General features: G+C 42.8%; 1 protein-coding gene and 1 long non-coding RNA gene across 3 annotated transcripts in view; both read left to right on the top strand.

The window, feature by feature from the left end:
* Nucleotides 1-22,126, top strand: part of LOC137045142 (uncharacterized) — a 395,631-nt gene that overhangs the window by 325,578 nt on the left and 47,927 nt on the right. The window lies entirely within an intron of this gene.
* On the top strand, nt 13,094-14,528 carry LOC137083048 (uncharacterized). Of its 2 annotated transcripts, XR_010906444.1 has the most exons (5): nt 13,339-13,367; nt 13,557-13,627; nt 13,742-13,829; nt 13,945-14,059; nt 14,355-14,528. It is a non-coding gene; the product is annotated as an uncharacterized lncRNA (long non-coding RNA). The 2 variants fall into 2 exon arrangements; XR_010906443.1 differs by having other exon boundaries at nt 13,094-13,627.

The following is a 22,126-nucleotide window of genomic DNA, read 5'->3' as shown; positions in this document are numbered from 1 at the left end:
CCTGTGTGAGCCTCCTGAGCTCTCTTACCTGACGAGACGGGGCTCACACAGAGAAGTCCATCACTGCTGTTCTGCATGACCCGCTCAGTGACTATTGGATAACACTGGGAAGCATGCCCTAATGGGGGGCCGCTGCGGAACCACATCATACCAAGGAGAGTTATGTGGACACAGAGCTGAGCCGTAGCCCGCCGCCGTGAGGGGGCCCCATCCCTAATAGGAGGGCTCTCCCAAGGGAGAGACACGGGCTTCCGAGAGGAGCAACCATGGAAAAATATGTGGGATCCCAGCAGGGTCACTCACATGGCCCAAGCCAATACCGGTTCTCAAGGATTCAGCGGTAGGAGGCCTGATGCCGGACGCTCCGCCACGCCCGGCACCAAGGGCGGTGGAGGACTCACAGAGTTTGCTTCTGGAGAGAGTAAGCGCCAAGGCGCAGCAAGCCGACAGGAGCCGGGCCTCTCAGTGCTTCTACCTGTTTGAGGTGAGAACACAGGAGGAAACCGGCTCCACACGTAAGCTATAGAACCTAACGAACGTGTTGGGTGTCGCCCAGCCCGCAGCTCTACAGATGTCTGGCAGTGAGGCGCCACGTGTCAGCGCCCAGGGGGATGCACCACATCTAGTAGAGTGTGCTCGTACCCTGAGTGGACAGGGCACACCTTGTGCTTGGTAAGCCAAGGTGATGGCATCCACTAACCAGTGGGCCATCCTCTGCTTGGAGACAGCCTTTCCCTTCTGCTGGCCTCCGTGACAGACCAAGAGCTGAACTGAGGTCCTGAAGCTTGAGTTCTGTCCATGTACCTAAGTGGATGGGACAGAGCAAGCTAGGGCTGGGTCTGCCTCCTCCAGGGGCAGCGCTTGCAGGTTCACCACCTAGTCCCTGAAGGGAGTGGTGGGAACCTTGGGCACATAGCCAGGCCGGGGTCTCAGTACCACGTGGGCGTCACCCGGCCCGAACTCCAGGCACGAATCGTCGACCGAAAATGCCTGCAGGTCCCCTACCCTCTAGATGGAGGCCAATGCAGCCAACAGTAAAGTCTTCATGGACAGAATCTTAAGCTCTGCTTACTGCAAGGGCTCACATGGGGCATTCTGAAGTGCTCGGAGCACCAGAGCAAGATCCCAAGAGGGTATGGAGGGAGGTCGAGGAGGATTTAACCGTCTCGCCCCCTAAGGAACCTGACGACCAGGTCGTGCTTCCCCACCGACTTACCTCTACATGGCAGAAATAGCAGCAACGCAAACTGATGGTGGAGGGCGACAGCCTCCGCTCCAACCCCTGCTGCAGGAAGGAAAGCACTGACGCGATCGAACATCTTCGGGGGTCCTCCCGGCGGAGAGAACACCAATCGACGAACAGGTTCCACTTCAAGGCATAGGCCCGTCTCGTAGACGGTGCTCTAGCTGAAGTGATGGTGTTAACTACCTCTTGAGGTAAGTCACCTAGAACCTCCGCGTCCCGTCCAGGGACCAGACATGAAGTTTCCAGAGGTCTGGACGCGGGTGCCAGAGGGTGCCCCGTCTCTGAGTTAGAAGATCCTTCCTCAGAGGAATCGGCCAAGGAGGGGCTGTCGCGAGGAGCATGAGTTCTGGGAACCAAGTCCGGTGGGGCCAATACGGGGCCACCAACAGGACCTGCTCCTTGTCCTCCCTGACCTTGCACAGTGTCTGTGCAAGTAGGCTCACTGGGGGAAACGCATATTTGCGTAGACCCTGGGGCCAGCTGTGCGCAAGTGCATCCGTGCCGAGTGTGCCCTCGGTCAGCGAATAAAACCACTGGCAGTGGGACGTTTCAGGGGAGGCAAACAGGTCGACCTGTGCCACCCCGAACTGAACCCAGATCAGCCGGACCACCTGGGGGTGGAGCCGCCATTCTCCCGGAAGCGCAGCTCGTGACAGCTCGTCGGCCGCCCGGTTGCGCACCCCAGGGACATGAATGGCCCGAAGCGACCTCAGACACTTCTGACTCCAGAGGAGGAGATGGCGGGCGAGTTGCGACATGCGACGTGAGCGTAGACCACCTTGACGGTTGATGTACGCAACGGTCGCCGTGTTGTCCGTATGGACCAGTACATCTTTGCCCCGTAACCGGCCCTTGAGGCGGCTCAGTGCACGATGTACTGCTAGCAACTCGAGGCAATTGATATGCCACTGCAGGTGCGGGCCCGTCCAAACCCCTGACACTGCATGCCCGTTGTACGTGGCACCCCAGCCCATGGACGAGGCATCCGTGAAGACCACAGCATGCCTGGATACCTGTTCCAACGGCACTCCGGCCCGAAGGAACCCGGGATCTGACCACGGGCTGAAGGTTTTGCGGCAGGACGGAGTGATGCTCACCCGATACGTGCCGCGTGTCCACGCCCATCTCGGGACTCGGCCGTGACGCCAATGCTGAAGCGGTCTCATATGAAGCAGGCCGAGCGGTGTAACTGCCGCCGCAGCCGCCATATGCCCCAGGAGCCTCTGAAAATGTTTCAGTGGAACCGCCATCCTGCCCTGAAACGTGTTCAGGCAGTTCAGCATCGACTGGACGCGCTCCTTCGTGAGACGCGCAGTCCGCTTGACCGAATCCAACTCCATACCGAGAAAAGAGATCCTCTGCACGGGGGCGAGTTACTCTTTTCCCAGTTGACCTGAAGACCCAACTGGCTGAGGTGTCTGAGCACCAAGTCCCTGTGTTCGCACAACTGCTCCCGGGACTGTGCAAGGATGAGCCAGTTGTCGAGATAGTTTAAGATGCGAACGCCCTGTTCTCTCATGGGCACAAGGGCCCCCTCCGTGACCTTCGTAAAGACATGGGGGGACAGGGCCAGCCTGAAGGGTAGGAGTTTGTACTGATATGCTCGCCCCTCGAACGCAAAGCGCAGGAACGGCCTGTGTCGGGGGAGAAACGAGACATGAAAGTACGCGTCCTTCAGGTCGATCGCTGCAAACCAATCTTGGGGACGGATGCACTCGAAAATGCGTTTCTGCGTGAGCATCTTGAATGGTAGCTTGTGAAGGCTCCGATTCAGTGCTCGCAGGTCCAAGATTGGCCGTAACCCACCGGTTTTCTTGGGTACAATGAAGTACGGGCTGTAGAAGCCTGTCCTCATATCGGCTGGAGGGACCGGCTCTATCGCATCCTTCGCCAGTAGGACTGCGATATCCGCACGCAGGACACGGACGTCTGCAGCTTTCACCGAAGTGAAGCGGACGTCCGTGAACCTGGGAGGGGGAACGCCGGGCGAACTGAATCGCATAGCCGAGCCTGATGGCCTGAATGAGCCAGCGAGACGGACTGGGGAGCTCTAACCAGGCTCGCAGAGACCGAACAAGCGGGAACATCAGGACCACCGGCGTACCCACCATGGGGCAGCGAGGTGGAATACAGGCACCGGCCTGGGGCGGCTGTCTCGTGGAGGTGGCCCGCAGTGAGGTGTGAATGTGCTGTGCAACACATACCTGATTCCACGGAGGGCAGAGGGTCCGCGAGGAGGCTGTGGTGCATCCCTGCGTCATCCGCTGCTGCCTGCTGGCGAAACAGGAGGAGGATGAGTGTGGTCCAGCGTTTGACCAGCCACAACTCTCCAAGCCCCCTGAGGACCCAGAGATAGAGGAACTGCTTTTTTTTTTTTTTTTTTTTTTGAGAGTTTGGGTACCACTGGTTGTGACCAGCGGCAGAACAGAATTTAGACTCAAAACATTCCCCGGCCCTCTTCCGGGGAAAAGCAGCCCCGCCCATCTCCAGGTCACCCGTCTCAGAGGTGATGTTTCACCGACCGCTTAAACAGCAGTAGAGACGGGTGGCGTCGTCCTCCTGCCGTGAACACAGTAGAGCAGACTGTGTCGAGGGTCCCTTTTTTTTTTTTTTTGCAGGGGCGACGTCTTTGGCGACAAGCAGACTGAGGGGCGGCCCATAAGGCGCTCTGAAGCTTGATTTCCTCAGCCCGCTACCGACTGCAAAGAACTGCTGGGCTCAGTTCTCAACAGTGTCGCCGAAATGGCCACCTTGTGAGATGGAAGCATCGTGAAGCGTACTTTGACGACCACTCGCATCTCAGCAAGGCAAGCCAGGGGGCGTTTCTGGACCACAGAGGTGGACATCGTCCGGCCGAGGGCCTGCGCCATGACCTGATCACGGTTAGTCAACGTGCGCAGCTCAACCCCGACTCAGAACTACCCTCGTGCATTAAGAGTGCAGGGCGGAGGTGGTCTGCGTACAGCCACCCCACCAAGGAGGGTAGTGAGGGAGGAAAAACTTATGCAGTGCTGGCCCCTCTGGAGTTCCATACTGCCAAGTTTTACATGCACATCTGGGATAGATCCCAGGAAAGCATGGCTATTGACTCTGAATCTGATTCAGCAAAGCACACACCATTACAGTGGGCTCAGCATCATCTTCATTCCCAGAGCACAACAGCCCTCTCTCCGATGTAGCGATTGACATCTGATCCTCAGCTGGAGCCCTGAATGAAATGCTAGGTTCCCCCCTAAGAAGGACCAGCAACTCCATCCAGAAGCTACACAGCTTGCAGTGCGCTAGAGGGGGAGGGGCCCCAGGGGGTTGGATCCCCGAAGAAGCCCCACCCACCTCAGGTCACCCCAGCCATTACACCAAAGTAGACCTCTCCTGTGGCCACCAGGGAGGGCGCTACAACGGGAAATCGGCCCGGGGACAGCGCACATAGAGCGGCGAGCGAGCGCTGGGTTGCCGTGACAACGCGCGCTGCAGCTTAGCCGCTCGACGGCACACGACACGCAGAGAAGCGAGAGGTCCGCCCGGTTTTCCCCCGGCGGCAGCTCTCGCTGATCTCCACGGTCTCCCAGAGTGTCGAGCAGACCCGCGGCTGTGCTTTTACACACGAGCCGCGGCTGGCCAACAACAAAGGGGACTCAAGCTTCCCGGAGAAAGAAGAGTCGCGACCGGCGTGCCGACGTGGTCATGTTCCCATTTGAAAACATGAACCACCCACGAACGCAGTCTCAGCATGCAGCCCAGACATGTGAAACAGTGCTCGTGGCCGTCAGTGAGGACAGGGAACAACCGCAACCAGAAACACACAGGTAAATTGTCATCTTTAAAAAGACGCAAGCTCTACCTGTGTAGCTCTTTTAGGGAAAATGCTCTCTGGGGTTCTGAAGCACACAGGGGATAGTCGCGGCGACACAGACAGGGAATTCGTGCAGCCTGTCATGCGCGCTCTCTTTCTCATAGAAGGCGATCTCTTACCAGCCGTGAAAACGGCCTTTCAGCGCTCTAAAACAGCGCACCAAACCAGCTGTGAGAACAGCCTTTGTTTTTGCTCAATAAAACAATCGAAAGTGAAAGAGAGAAATTCGACCCCGCTGCAATGCCGTCACTCCAACACCAAACGAGGAGAGATTCACCCGAAGAGCTTGACTCGTTATAATGTTAACACACGCTTGTAGAGAGTGATTTCAGGACGATCCATTCACCACTCGGCTCCGAAGCAAAAGGCTAATTTAATGCAAGCACCTGTGCCTCATTTATACCCGCTCTGCGTGGCATGGGCAGCTGGTGCAATCATTGCATGCCAATGTGCATTGGCTCGTTTAGTTACACTCGAAGTAGATTGGCTCTCGCTAGCGAGATTCCTATTCGTCGGTACTCCGACGTGGCGTCGAGAGTGACCGACTGAATGGGAACTTTTTTTCTAAATATTTTTTTACAGTGCATTAATAAATGCATAATGCAAACATTTTGCATCATGCATTTATTAACGACCACGACAGACATGACAATTTGGAGATAATATCATATTAAATGAAAAAAGTCACTTAAGTTTATTTGGAGATCGCATTTTTATAACTATTTCTCAAATACATGTTTAAGAAGTTTTATTTTCAAGTACATTTTAAATCATTGTTTTAATCACATTTTGTAATGCTTTAAAGTACTCTTATTTTGATGTGTTGACTAACATACTGAAGCACATGTAAACAAGTACTTTTATTATAATTTGACAATGACATACAAGTTTCAGTAGAAATTACATTAAAGTATATTTAAATTACTATAAAGTTGTACTTAAGTGGGCCCAAACAGTCTAAAGTTCAGCTAATATAATTTAATATAAATGTAAATTATAATACATTTACGTTTAATTGCAATTAATATGCAATTAAGTACTTTAAAAGTATGCTAAAGTGTACTTCTTTTCACAAGGGTTTCAGTTCATGCAGTCATTGGGAATCAAACTCATGACCTACCTTTGTGAAGAAAAAAAGAATAAGTACACTTTAGCATACAAAAAGTGTTTCAAAAAGAGTACTACAGAAATTAAAAACTAACCACAGTTTTTTCACAAGGGTAGGCTCTACTGAACCACAAGAATTGAATTTATATTTTTCATTTGGCACATTTATTTAACAGGCTTTTGACCATTCAGAATCAACGATTCCTGAGAGCTGTGCAATAGCTTTGCTTTAGCCATTAAAATACCTCCTTGTGTTATTAACCACTGAGATTTTGACTGTTGAGATAAGTGATATATGTATGACGCACTGTTTAGAAGCTAGTATGGAAAATATTTTTCCAAACTGAAGCGTTTGAAGTTTTTCAATGTGCATTCAGAGTCAGTTTCTGAAGGAAGACGCTCTGAAGTAGTTTTGAAATATCTCCTCATTGTTCCAGAAGTCTGTCGCAGTTTCTTTTGTGTTTCTCTGTGTCAAGTCTGCTGGCTCACTCCAACACTTGGCTCTATTTTTTGCCAGCCAACTTATTACCGGAGACACAGGTAGCAGCTCTTCACAAACATAATATTTTCACACATGAGTGACAATAATTGTGATCTCCACAAAGCATGGATGCCTTGTCGCGTTTGCAGAATGGCGTCCTCCTTGTCTCCTGCGAGGTGGAAGAAAGACTCTGTTTGTGCAGCTAAAGATGAAGGCAGGTTCACTGTCACGGCAACCTAAACATTTTTGATTGCATTACTTTCAATGGAGCTTTTTGATCGGCTTGTTTTGAACAGATGTGCTGTTCCAAACAGATAAGAACCTTATGCCACGTGCAAATGTGATACCTGCTTCTTAATAGTGTCGCCTTTCTGTTTCACCCCTTGTCTTCATAATTTTGCAGCCACTGGTTTGATGTCAGAGACCTTTTTTTGTTTTTTTGTTGTTGTTGTTGAGTGTAATATTAGGGAACCAGGCCTTTTTTCATTGGTATGGGGTCTATTAAACATAGTAAAACACTAATATTTGTTTTGTAACCAATATTCATGGTTTATGTTTCACGTTTTGGATTTTGGTTCATCTTCGTCTGTGTTTTTTTTACAGAATATATGAGCTATGTTTACACGACAACAATGTGCTAAAAGCAGAAAATCCCTTCACACGCATCTGACATTATTACTAAAAAGGCTGCATTATGCATGCCAGGCTGGTACACATACGTAAGCATAGGACTGACGGCAGAAGGTCTGAACTCTATCTCAGTTTTCAGTGGTCAAGGACCGGCAAAAAGGGCGTTTGACTGGCATGTCACGCAAACCAATCACAGTTCGTGCATCTATAAATTATTCATTCATTAACGTTGTTCGAGTTTACTGCAACAATGGAGCCATGAACTTCGCCTACTTTTGAAAATCTAGTTGATCCTGGTAGGTGCTCATTGTCACAGTTGTAACACGACAGCGTTCTTCTTCCATGAGGGAGTTTGGCGTCACAGCATTTGCACATTATCTGGAAACACTTCAGGGGTTTCAAAGTCGTCATCTGATTGGGTGAATCCCCATTTGTACAAATTCACTTTTTCAAATCGTGCACTTTGAAACCTGTTTTAAAAAGTGTGTGTTTGTTAAACCCTCCTAACACAATTGTCAAGTAAATGAAAGACCAAATTGCATACAATGTTTTCATGACAATTTTGTTGTGTAAACATAACCGAACATAGCAAACGGGAGGCCTTACTGTAAATACATGCAAGAAGATTAATAACACGATAAGACAATGAACCACTGAAATCATGACACACCAGGAACCACATGCCAAGATCACATGATGGGAAGAGGGAATAACATGAACAGAATAACCAAATAAACATGAACTTTAAAATAACACATGGAAAAATGAACTGAGAACAGATCAAAACCTAAAGAGATTAAACAGAAGTTTAAATAATATATATTAATACATATTAAAAGTGCCCTAGAATGAAAAATTGAATTAACCTTGGCATAGGTAAATAAAAAGAGGTGGACATGGACATCACATACTGTGACGTAATAAAATAAATGGACCTGTAAAACTGTATCTGGACAATTTTTGACCTTAAATAAGCCACATACCCTCTAATTAGATATTAAAGAAAAATTTAACATATTGTTTCAAATCATTCTCAGGGAAAATGATAAATGAATACAATATTTTTAAAACGTTAAAAAAGCACAACAAAATTACTAAAATAAAAACTAAAATTTAGAAATAATAGCTAATTAAAAATGTTAAATACTATAAACTACTAAAACACCACAACTATAACAATAATGACATCCTTGCAATCACTTTTATGCTGCGTTCACACCGCACGCGAATGACGCAAATAAATCGTGCTATTCGCGCATTCACTACATTCACTACACAACAAACGCGAATTCACGTCATGGGAGGGGGTTCTGCCAGGCAGTCGGCAGAAAGACCGAGTTAAGGCTGCTCTCACCGGGGTTGATGAGCCCTGAGCTCCGGTGATCGCCTGGGTCTTACAACTCCGAAAACACCAGATCAAATTTTCAAAAAGGAGCTCTCTTAATAAATAAATCACATATTTGAGCTTTAAACAACTACATTCTCGCCTGAAAAACTATTAAAAGTACATTTTGTGACACAATACACAGTAGTATTTTTAAATGACTCTGGCCTCGGGGTTCCCCTATGGGTTTCCCATCCGTCACTTCACCACGTGACAGCAGTAAGCAGGCTCCTCATTGGTTAACGCGGCGCGAATATCCGCCAAAGTTCAGATTTTTCAACGAAAAATCTGAATTTGAGCGATTCGCGCGGTTCAAAGCGTTCAATTCGCGTGATCATTGCCGCTTCATTCGCGCGCATTGTGCCATTCGTGCCGCCTCATTCGCGCAAATTGTGCCGCAGAATGCCTATTTGCGTCTCTGCATTGACTTAACATGTAAATCTCTTGCGCGAATTGCGTCATTCGCGTGCGGTGTGAACGCAGCATTAGAATAATTTTACCAGCTGGTGAATGAAAATATTACATTGACAGCCAATTCAGAATTGTGCGGCTTGTTCGACTTCACCCAGCGATGCGCAGACCGATCGGCGGCTGACTTGAAGCAGTGCATGCTGGTTAGAAATGTTGTCCGACTTGAGGCAGCGCCGACGGCACGTGACTGTGACGTATGTCAACAAAGTATCGCAAGAGCGATTCGAGAGCAGCCGGCTGATGCAGCCATTGATGCAGTGCAGATTCTCAAGGGTGGCTGCAGCAGGCTGCTTGAGCTCTGATGACGACACAGCTGATCCATGATTGGCCGGATTCACCGCATGACAGCGATCACGTGTGTTTCGTGTTTATTCTAAAACCTTATGTTACGCTAATACTTTCATGTAGTCGCGATGTTATATTGTCATGTTTATCAAACTAAAACTGATAAAAACTGTTGACACCACTACATTAATAGTGTAAATTTATATGTTGAACTTTAATCTTGTCCAAAAAGACGCTTTATTAAACAGTACATAAAGTATTGAATGAAAATGGCATTTGAAACATCTGTGTATTTGAGAAATATTGCATTTATTTAACCTGTGATAAAGTTTGCAAACACAGCGTAAGCATCACTGCGGGAGGTAGAAAGTGTCCGACTTCGCGTCTCCGTTTGCAGCTCCTCCCCGCCTGCACTCGGCTACTCTCGCCGTTCGTATGTATCCAGCCGCAGCAGATGTCGATCACACCTAATATGGAAGTGACTTAAACTGCACTTCATCGACTGGCTGCTAAGATTCTCATTAAACCCCATGAAAATGCCCAACTTTACAGCAGTTTACAGCCTGTTACAAATTGTGGTTTTGGCCTATATGGCTAATTTTGCCCTTCATGACAACTGTGAGGGGGGTGAATTTGTTTGTATTACTCATTTGTTTACATTATATAAAGCCTTACATTTTTTCATAATTAAGGGCCACTTTGAGTGACGGGTCACTGCATGAAAACCCTGGAATACGGCATTATCCGGGCATGGTAAACTCCTGTGTAATTTGAGGTTTACCGGACGTATGTGGGAAAAAGCGGATCAGAGTAACACGGAACAGTATATTTCAAGATACACCCGGAAACCTCACATATGCGGACATATACAGGCATCCGTGAAATTTCACGGAAATATACAGCTGAAACACTGCTGGGTGCTAGGACTGGTGACTGTTAGGTGTGAAGAAGGCCTTTCATATGTTAATGACACTGAGGTGCTGGCTGTTCTCAGAGGGAGGGGTGGCAGGGGAGGACTTCAGGATTGAGGATTATGACTCTTAATCAAAGTTTTTATAAAAACACTACAAAATAAACACCCCGAACATATAGTCACAAAAACAGAGTATTTAAATTAAGGAATTGAATGGAACAAATAAAGGAAGATTAACCAACCATTTTAGAATAACACACATTTATTGTGAAGTTTTACAAAATGCAGTTAATAACAATAACATTTAATAAAAAGGAATGTACATTAATGTGAAATAATGAAAACATGGCTTTAAAAACACAAAAAAAACACAGATATGCTCAAAATATGTCTGTGTGCCATACCTCCACAGGGTTCCCAAAGAAACATCTGTCTGGATGAGGGTGCAACCACAAAACCTTTGCAACAACATGGCGTATAGGACGTGTGTTAGTTTTTAACACTGATTATAAGAAATCTCTTAATGACTCCAGCACGCAGCTCTGCATTTGGGTCGAGGACTGGTTCGTCCAAGAATTTGTATTTCTCTCCACGCCTCTCTTTTTAAAAAACCCAGGTCTTTTTTACCAAGGTCTCTAATGACGGAGTTACTTTCTTGTAAATAGGTTAGTTTGGGGTACAGATATTCCTTGCCATTGAAGCTTCTCATGTTTTTGGACAGACAACATATTCAGTGAAGTTGTCGTACTAGTATATTTTCTTAGTTAATATAAAGTCTTGGGAATCATACCAGCAAATTGCATTAATCAATCAACTTTATTTATATAGCGCTTTTACAATGACGATTGTTTCAAATTAGCCTCACAGTGTCAAACGAGACAGTATTGCAACAAAGTTTTAGTTGGCTGTAGGGTCAAAAATGTTGGCAGATCAATATTATAGTTTATAGAATTAAATAAGACCTAATTAATTCATTTTATTTGTATATTTAGTTGAATAACTTCGATCATAAATTTAGTGTTATAGTTTGTGTGTCCCCAACCGAGTAAGCCAAAGGCCACAGTGGCAAACCCAGAGGAGACACCAATCAACACTGAGAATATTTCCAATGAGCCATCAGTTGTCTGAGGCATAGCAGCAGTGCAGTGATGGCATTGTCTGAAATGTTGAACAATGCTTGCCAGGTTAAAAGCATTATTGCTAATAGCTTTACAAGTAATAAAGCAGAGCTGTCTCTATTGTCATTATCTTCTTCAGGTTTGTCATCTTTAAAATCCAAATGTTCACTGTGCTGACCATCTGTAAAGACATGTTGCTCTTCATGGTCACCGTCATCATCTAAAGACGTTTCACTGAGCTCCAAGGAAAGCCTGAGCAGCTCATTGCGTTCTTCTTCTTCTTCTTCAAAAAAAAAAAAGACATTTGTTAGAGTTTTTTTTTTTTTAGAAAAAATTAATAGAAGTGTAAGTGTAACAATACACATCTGTCTGTGTGCATCAATTTAAATGTAAGGAGCCTTGCCTTCAGATCTGCTGAATCTTGGTTCTCATGTAAATGCTTGGTTTCTTCAAATATGCAGAAATCAACTTGCTCTTGGTCTCCAATGTCCTCTGTAACAATTAAAGAACAATACAACGATTTTAGCTACACACAAATTTACATACACAAGCTAAATACAAAGATTTAGTTTAAACAGTGAAACATCACAATACCAATTGATTAATGGCTGGAGCTAAGCATTTGTCTAGCATTATCTTAAAGTTAGCAGCTGTTTACTAAAATCCCTTAGAATCACATATCATGCACTTTACAGTACAGCATGTGTACAGGTCATGATGGGCCATAGAAATGTTAATGGGCCATTCGTAATAGTTTATCCAAATAACTTTAGTTATTGTTATGAATGGCCCGTCATGATTTAAATGTTCAGCAAATACAGCTATGACCAAATTTGTAATAAATAAAAGTTACAATGTATTAACAAGACTTATGCCTATACTGGAAAAAACACAAACTTACTACATTCTGAAAACAAGCAAATCACTATTGTGTGTCAACTCTAACCAAAGCAGATCATGAACATCAGTGAACACCATCTTATTTTACTTGTCATTTGGTTTTACATTAAAAAAAATGTTCAGTAACTTACCCAAATGAATACCAGCATCATCCCAGTCCACAGGTCTCATTTCGTCTGGATGAAGTTCATCACATGCACCCTCTTCCAGCTCTGTGTTGTGATTTGTCTCAGCTGTAATCGCTCCATTGTGAAAAAAAACTTTTTTTTGTGAAGATAAAAATATGCATGTGAAACGTTCTCGTTGCAGTGGTTGCAAAACCGCCGAGTTCACTTTCTCGTATTATTATCAACAGGTGGTTGTCCTTCCATGTTGATAGATAATTATGTCCACTGTCCAGCATTATATTTTTTCACCAAATTAAAGATACACCTGCGACGCGTCATACCGAGGGCGTGGTTTGAGTGGGGATTAGCAAGCAAACAACACGCGTCAAAGAGGGGGCGGTTTGAGGTTTGAAATCAACCACTCACAATAAAGGTGGGGACGGAGGCGCACCCAATAGTAGTGTATTGTTTCAAGCGCGCGAAAGTTGAAACCTCCGCATTGTTTCCGGAAGTACAGAGAACGGATTGTTTTTTTTTTTGGTGTTTGGTTGAGATTTGGAATCGATCATTTTCGACAGATTTAATATGGAGAGTAAAAGGAACCTTGGTTTTTCTACTCCACTGAACAAAGGAGGACAAGCAGCCTCAAGCTCAAGCCCAGTCACTGTGAATGCCTTGATGAAGCAGCTGATCTCCGGCCAGAAATCTCGTCAGCTTACTACTTTAATATCTGCACAGCATGAACAGGCTGATCTTCTGCAAGAGGCTCTCCAGCGTCTTTATTCTCTCGAGCAAAAGTATGAGCAGCACAGACTAACTTACAGGAAGAGCCGAACAACACTGAAAAGATTTAAAAGGGCACGTAACGTGAGGTAAGTTCAGTTATTGTTATATAATGTGCCTGTAAACCAAAGTTGGCTTACAATTAACGTTAGCCTAATAACGTTATGTGTTTTGTCTCCAGCGGTTACTTTGATGGCCATCTGATTCAAACTTGAAAATATTGTGGTTCTTGCAGATTGTGAATCCGTTTAAACGCATTTTAATTTCAAACTTTACAGGAATCTGTAAGGTGCCTTTGTGTGAAACCCAATTCAGAGAACAACCCACACAAATACGATCCACAAACTGGGTAAGACTGCTTATTGTATACTGTAAATGTTAGGTTAACCTACTTCTAACGTCATATGGATTTGAAATGCCAAAACTGAATTTCATTAATTATAACTGCAACTTTTCCCCCCAGAATAGTCATCACACAACCTCGCTTTGACCATTTTCCTTTGAAGAATTAAGGACAACTGTTACAGATGTTGACCCTGAATGCGTAAAAGGTAATCTTAAAGATTGTATTATTTTTTTAAAGTAATTTTATATTAATATTTACCATGTGTGCTTTGTTTTGCTTACTTTTATTGGTATTACAATTATTCATGATTTATTTATCAGGTTGCAAGACATATTGAGACACCACGGAGGAAGTATTCTGTGGCTCAGCCTGAAAAGGCCCAAAAAAAGACACACTATGAACAACATGGCAAAGAACCGTCAAAGAAAGTGAAGGGTAAGTTAAGAAACTTGCTAAGCATTTATTTTCTCTTTAGGAGATATGATTTTGTCAATATTGTGATTAAACTTTACCTAATATAAACCCAATACTTTGATCAAATCTGAGTGTGACATAACCATACTCATTAGTGAATAATGCAAATTGCATGTAAACTGGAGTGAAGAGTTCTCATTGTCATGTGAGCACCTTCCTGCGATTAAGACCTTACTCTTAGAATACATAGTTGCATTATTGTTGCACATGTAAACAGTCTGTGTTTTAGTAGTTAAATTACTGTCATGTTTTGCAGTTGCTGGAGACCAGGTCCAGGGTTGTACAAGCTAACGCAGAAAGAGACCTGTGAGAGACCGCAACAATAGAGCAGATGTCTGATGAAGATGATGCTGTTGTTGATGGAAGGCCAGTGTGGATGGTGAGGTCTCCACCAAACAGAACCACGGTTGTCTGCGCTCTGCCAAGTGCCACGAACCAGACTTGTTAAATGGGATGATACAGATGTCACATCATCAGTGCATCATTATAATGCATTTTTACAAGGCTCTTTGGAAATGTTTCCACTTATTATATATATATATAGTTTACTTAAAACATATATTATATGCATTTTTTTTTTCTTTTATTCCTTTACATCGCCGTCCTTTAAATAGAATTTGCTCACTTTTTTTCCCCCATTCATTTTATAATATATGTTTACAATGCTCTTTGGGAGTTTTTTTTTTTTCCACTTATTTTTATTATTTACTTAGAACATTTATGTATCTTATATAACCTTTTTTTAACATTCTGGTTCTAATTTTATAATGTTTACATTTTTGCATTGTCTCATTTTATGATGTTACATTTTAGATACACTGTGTATTTATTTCTTTATATCGCCAACTTTTAAATATGTTGTGTTAATTTTATTTTTCATGCCTTTTTTACCCTTTCATTTTAACTTGTATTTATTTTATATAGTTATATTGTTTATTTGTTCCTTTTAAATGCCTTTATTTTTGTTTTTTGTTCTTTACATTTTCATCCCTTTTAAATACATTTTGTTCACTTGTTTTTGTTTCTCCATTCTATTCTTTTGCTTGTTTAAAATGCTCTTGGTAATGTTTTATGTACCTTAATAAATATTCCATATTTTCCTAAATTGATTTTTGTGTGTATTTTTCCTTTGGGGGGAGAGGGGGGTGGGGTTTATGGTGTATGAGCAGTATCTGCATAGCTGACCTATAACCAATCAAATCACTAAGCTATAAGGCCTGGGGTGGGCTAAGTTTTAAAAGTAACCAATAAAATCACTTTACTGGGTTTTCAATGTGCCCTGTCCTCCAATAGCAGTTTGGGTTTTGGGAGTGGTTTTAAAAGAACAACCAATCCAGTTTGAGTTGAAAGGCCAATAGGGGATGGGAGGCAAAGCTGCTCAGAGGTGTGAAAATGTCTCCTGAAAAAACCTGATGGGATTACTTGCCATGGCAACAAATGGCTGTAGCATGGAAGTATACGGCCACAACATACATCCGATTTGGTATCATTCCGGATGTATACGGATATATACAGATCCATGGAATTTGACCTATCCGGCCAGTATACTCCCGGATTCTTCCGAATTTCAGCAGTGTATACAGGAGTATACGGGTCCGGATACACCTTTTTTCATGCAGTGGGTGGATAGCCGTTTGTCTGCTGTCTCTAAGTCATCACGTCACCTCAGCTCAATCCACATCCCGCCTCTTTGCCCATTTTCAGTTATCCGGGAGTGACATTCGGTGACACACACTCACCCTACTTGATGCTTCAAAACTGCTCTTCAGAATCCTATGGGTGCTGTTCATATTTCTTTATGGTCTATGGTATAGAATAAACAAAATGATATGCGTTTGTCTGGACGCTAATGTAGTTATCGTTATAGGCTAGTCATCGTTCTTGGTGTGGATGGGCCTTTAGACTAGCCTAGAAATCTAGACGCACCCTAGCGGCAGCAAATTTAATCTGCCCGCAAGTGTCGTCTAGGAACTCTCAATACCCTTCTGAGCTGTATTCCCCTCACTCTTGCCGGGCCAATCACATCATGTATAGAGTCGGCAGGCGGGGCCATAATGACGACGGCCGAATTGCGTTTGCGTGCTTCTAGTAAACACAGAAACTGGCGAACGGTGGCGGTCTTTCGAATCAGCTTTGACTGCGATTCTGGAAGACTTGGAGTTAAGCTTTTCTCTGAGAAAAGAACAAAGAACGGCACTGAAGCCATTCTTAAAAAGGGAAGATGTGTTCGGAGTTTAGCCAACCGGATACGGCGAATGTTTAATCTGTCAGCGAGCTCTGCTTCGCCTTCGTTGCTCTGGTTGGTTGTAGCGCTATCCTATCGCGTGCAGAGGGAGTTTGAAAGACAACCGTTTATCCCGCCCCTCAGATTGAGCCCTGTCTATGGTGAGTTTCCAGACCAAACATCTTGATGTGGGTCTGGCTTGTCAGGCTACCTTTAGACCACATTAATTCAAATTTCATCTTGAAAAGTTTTAAACAATTTAAAACAAAGCATTGCAGGATTCTGCACCGTTTCTAGATCACTAATCAGTTTAAATTTGTGCTTGTTCTTGCTTCCATTGAAGCAGAAGATTCTATCTGGATCATTCTCAAATCATGCTGCAAAACAATTTGTTATATATTAATGGTCCATTTTGTAATTACACTTTTTGTTGTATATATCCACTGTGTCAAGTACAATCTTGCCACTGCTGGGAAAGGCTGGAAAGCAAACAAAGAAATTGGCAAATCATGTCTGGGCTTTATGTTGATATGTCTGTTTGCATTACTTGTTCTGTTGGTTCATCTGTCTGTCTTCAGTCTCACAGTGCAGACAGATGTTTTATTCATATGAATATGGGCTCTGCGTTGTTGGATAAATTGGCCATCTCATAAAAGACTGCCAGTGAACTTGTCAGGCTGCACAGGGAATTTCCAAACCCGGCGACCCACATTTAGCTAAAGACTGGACATGCTTCCTAGTGAGAGAGCAGGGCACAAAACATAAAAAAATAAAAGCATCTTAATTCTTCTGAAAATAAATTCAAAGGCTTTTGTTATGAAGGCTGCATCAAAACCTTAAACTAGTCAATTCATTATTATTGATTATTGAAAATATGTAAAATATGAAATTATGTACTTTTTTTCTTATGAGAAACATGAATCACTGAGGCAGCTATGTCTTCTCTCTAGATATCTATACACATACTATTTAACTCTATTGTGTATTAATTCTTTAATTATGTTAGTTAGTCACGCCATTTTTTATAATGTAAAGACTAAATGTACTAAATGTAATTTTTAACATTACTTAATGCATTAGTTAACATTAAAGGACAACTCCGATGAGAAATTAACCTAGGTGAAATTAAAAGATGGTTACCGAGTAGATTGTTTTCTGGGATTCGTTTTCATGAAAATCGAATGTAAAGAGTTTTATCTCTAAAAACAGATTAGCTTATAATGCTAGTCTATAGGGGTAGTAAAATTAAATCGCTAGTTAATACCACTAACAAGGCTCAAAATAGCCTCACACTAACACGGTAGCATAATGAGGGTCCTTACATGCAAACCGAAGCATTGAGAACTTTGTAAGTGTACAAACAGTTTAATAAGAAGACACTTTATAAAGACAGTGCCTTACGCGTTCACGGACTCGACTCGTCAAGTGACGAGAGCTCTGTTCTGCTCTGAACTATTCCGCCAATGTGAATAGAGCGGTAACACTTTACAATGAGGTTGTATTAGTTAACATTAGTTTTACTATAACTTAGTCCATGTTAAGGATGGGAATCCAAGTTTTTATATATATATATATATATATATATATTATGTATATTATATATTAGGGATGCACGATATTGGAATTTGCCGATATCCGATATGGCGATATTTTTCAGCTCATTTTGGCCGATGCCGATACCGATGCCGATATATGTTTATTTTTTCCCTTTGTTTGGAAACAACACCATTTTGAGCAAAAACTATTTTTTTTTCATTCTGGTTTCAGATTTCTGAGGTATCTTTACTAAAAGGATTCTTGTTGAAGATAAAAAAATGTTAATAAAGTTATTTTTATGATAAGAGTATATTAAAAGCTCTGAAAATAACAATAATAAAGTCAGTAATTTTTCACCCCAGATGCAGCTGTAAATATTGTATGCAGCTGTAAATATTGTATTTTTTGGATTTAACGTTTGTGCACATGAAGTGGGGGTGGCATGACATCCATTGATGCTGTCTTTTAATTCTACAATTATTGTAGAGCTCCTTGGATTATTTTTCATCATCCATTTCGTAAAATTTTATTACAGATTAATACACTGTATATAAAAGTATTTAATTTACAAGTGTCATGCTTGTGATTTATGACATCATTACTGATTTGTTTATTCAGAACAAGAAGTAACTTCAATTTATTTGTGTATGCTACTTTTCATTGTATTACTGTAACAACAGCGCCCCCACTACATGTATAAATATATAGTGGTCTAGCTGGAGGGCACTAAGACCTGGAGGAGCTTCTGCTGTTGTGGAGGCTGCCGCATGCGCTAGAGAGTGGGGAGACGCGATTGGGCTTGTTTTGGGCTAGTTTTGTTGTGAAAACGTGGCAAATCTGCTGCTGACGGTCACGTCCTTCTGTATGTGCATTCAGAAATTCAAGGCAGCATTTAAAAACAGTCAATATAAATCACTGTACATGCAATGTATTTTCTTGTTTTCACTTGAAGAATGATCGCAGTGCTGACATGGTCTTATCGCTGTAGCACTCCTTGCACACGTGAGTTATTGCAGGTTATCATATCGGCAAGGCATATCGGCATAATGTTTTCATATCGGCCGATGCCGATTTTTATATTTTAAGCGTTTATCGGCCGATTCCGATGTCGTGCCGATAATATCGTGCATCCCTAATATATATATATATATATATTTAATATTTATGTTTAAATATTATGTTTTCTCTCATTCACCGCTATAAAATGTAACCCACTTATGACGACTTCTGCGCTGAGAAACCTGGAAATGTGAAAAGGGTTTATTATTGGCTCAGTTGCCCAGTCTCCATGTTACTGCCTGAGTTTACATGCTCAGCACTACCGTGCTGTAAAAATTATTATTTGAATTTGCGAAGATTATTGGAGTATGTTTTATGAAATACTGTTTCAGTAGTTCAGAGGTACATTTTAATTAAATGTGTTAATTGCTGTTACTTTTTAATTATCTGTAAAATTTATTAGCAATTTCTAAGTGAAAAATGTTTCTAAGTAAATCCTACACCAGTTTTTTTTTCTTTTCTTTTTTTTTCTTTTTTTCTCAGTGCATTGAGTTTTTTGAATTCCAATCTTTTCCATTCCACCCATCCTATGTTTTTACTTTAATACCTCCTCTGCTTTAAGCGGCACTGGATATTATTACACTTCAAGAAACTCTCCTGCACTTCTACAAATCTTCACCGCAGCCCAAATATAAAATATAATTTGCATGGTCAGTAGACAGACTCTCCGTGGTCTCTAATGTCCGCAGAGGAGCTGTCGGTTGCTAGGACTAGCTATGTGTACAGGGAACTTGTTATTGGCAGAGGAATTTTATAATGATGAAGAGTCTGTTGAATGCGTTTTGTCTTCAAAAGATATACGTATAGCAAAAGAAAGAATAAGAAATGGGTGAACAGCAAGAATTCATAGGCTTACTGTTTACATCCTTAAGGTTTTGGGTGACTCTGGGGAAGGATTTGCAGGCTGTCTCTGATAGCTTGACTGGAGGTGAAGGATTATTGAAAAAAGGTCAGACCTGAGGCCAGTATAGTATTATTGCGTCCAGACTATAACATATTTAATGCTTTGGCCTTTCTTTTGGATCATATGGATCAGTTTTACTGAAAAGATAATCGATAGATACTGTTGGCTTATGCAAGGTATTTTGGGTTTTTAGACTTTCGTATGTCAATAAATGACATTTGACCAGGTGGAAAGTAATTGTTTAGAACGTTTTATCATTCTTGAACAAGACAGCTCTCATCTGATATTTTTTCATCAAAATAACTCACTTTATTCATATTTTTTCACTATATATTAGTATTGGCCTCAGCTTGTGGAAAAGCTTCTTGTGATTAACTTTGACCCATCATTTGGTTTTTGTCATATAGGAATAAAGGTAAAAAACTGGTTATAAAAATGCTATAATTAAGTCCCCCTGGAATCCATGAATATGTAAATTTAGCTCCCTGCTAAATAAATTAATATTGTCAATAATATTTACAACATTGCTGCATTAAAATATGGGTCAGATATAGGTGAATATGCAAATTCACTCTTTGCAAGTAGGTGGCACTTGTGGAACAGCAGAAGTTTAGTGGTTGCATAAACATATCAAAGTTGTGCTTATAAACACTAGGTAGAGGTAATATGAAAATAAAATGGCATCAAAACGTTCCTGTCCGAAATGTACCACTCAATGTTTATATTAAAGCGCAACGTCCTGAAGCCGTGTTCAGTGCAGAAAGCGTCTCTCTTGCACTGTATGACAAATTAGTTGTAATTTAACGCTAATGTTCCCGTTCGCCATCTCAGAGTCAAACAGCTGCCTTCTAAAAATCAGCAGCCTTAGAAATGTAACTTCATATCATAACATATAACTTTGTAATACATCAAATACATAATCAATATACCCAATTTTCCTGTCCCTTCTTAAAATGTTTTTTTTTTTTTTTTTTTTTGCTCACTCTGAAAAAAGTGCTGCCCTGTATGTTGATGTGATTGGTATAAATGTTGTTACAGTACCATCAGCACTCCAATCTGCACTAAGATAAGATCACACATCTCACAGTCACTTTTTTTTGTTCACACTGCCAGTCCAAATCAAATTATTTGTGTATCCGATTGGAATCTGATCTGAATTTATTGACTGTCCACATTGTGTCATAAAAGGCTGGTATGTGTGGCTTTATTCCATTCTGTCATTTCAAAACTTGTCTTTCATTATATTGTCAAATTTCTGAAGCATGTTTCCTATAACAACGTCTGACGTTTACATTTTACGTGGTGTAAGAAAGTCACATTACCAGCACAAAATCTAATCAGAGCAGTCTGACTAAAACATAGTGAATAGGATTTGAATAGGATTTTTCAAACAACATATGAACACATATGTCCACCCCCCCCCCCCCCCCCCGTTAACAGTTGCTAAATCTGATTTGGGCTGACAGTCTAGTCCGAACGATGCTGTCTGAAGTGTTGTGTGCTCTCTCTACACTCCTGCTCCAGTCATCATTGCTCCACTATCACCCTGGTAAAGGAAAAGAGACTCAGTTATATTTCATAGTCATCTGCTCATCATTATTCTGACCAATCAATTACTCACTTGCTTGCTGTTAAATTCATCTCTCTCTCTCTGATGAAGACATATTGCCCCTCAGTTGCAGTCTCCCCAGCCCACTCCAGTCCTCCTGGTGTCGCCGGTCTCCATCTGAGAGACACCACCTGCCTCTGAATTCCTGCGCAGACCCTCTCTACCCTAACACCCAGCACCGAGCCAGAGCCCCCCTAGAGTCAAGGGTCAGAGCCAACAATTGTCCCAGACCCTGAACTTAGACAGCTCATTACACCCATGGTCACTGAGCCAGAGCTCACCGCAGATCCAGAACCTGAGCCAGATCCCACCACGAGTCAAGAGCCAGATCCAGGGCCAGAACAAGGACCAGCCACAGATGGAGAAGGTAACCCCAGAGCCAGAACTTGCAGCCCTACTCCTCCAAGTGCCAGAGCCAGCCGTCATGTCTGACGCGGTGTGAGAGCCAGCACCCATGGTCATCCCAATGGGGATTCTAGGGGAATTTGCTGGTGTGGAGTTGGATTCTATGCATGCCTCCTTTCCTCATGTACAGTTGCTGCCTACGAGTACATTCAATATAATAGAATCCTATTCCTTCCTATTCCCAAACCAAGTCTCCTAAGTCTCTACTAGCCTTGCCCAGCTCCAAGTCTCCTGCATCTCTGCTGGTCCAGCTGAGTTCCAAATCTCCTGCGGCTCCAGTGACCCCCCCCC

The sequence above is a fragment of the Pseudorasbora parva genome, chromosome 1, assembly GCF_024679245.1.
Source record: "Pseudorasbora parva isolate DD20220531a chromosome 1, ASM2467924v1, whole genome shotgun sequence".
NCBI lineage: Eukaryota > Metazoa > Chordata > Actinopteri > Cypriniformes > Gobionidae > Pseudorasbora > Pseudorasbora parva.
This window is presented reverse-complemented; position numbering and strand designations above follow the sequence as displayed.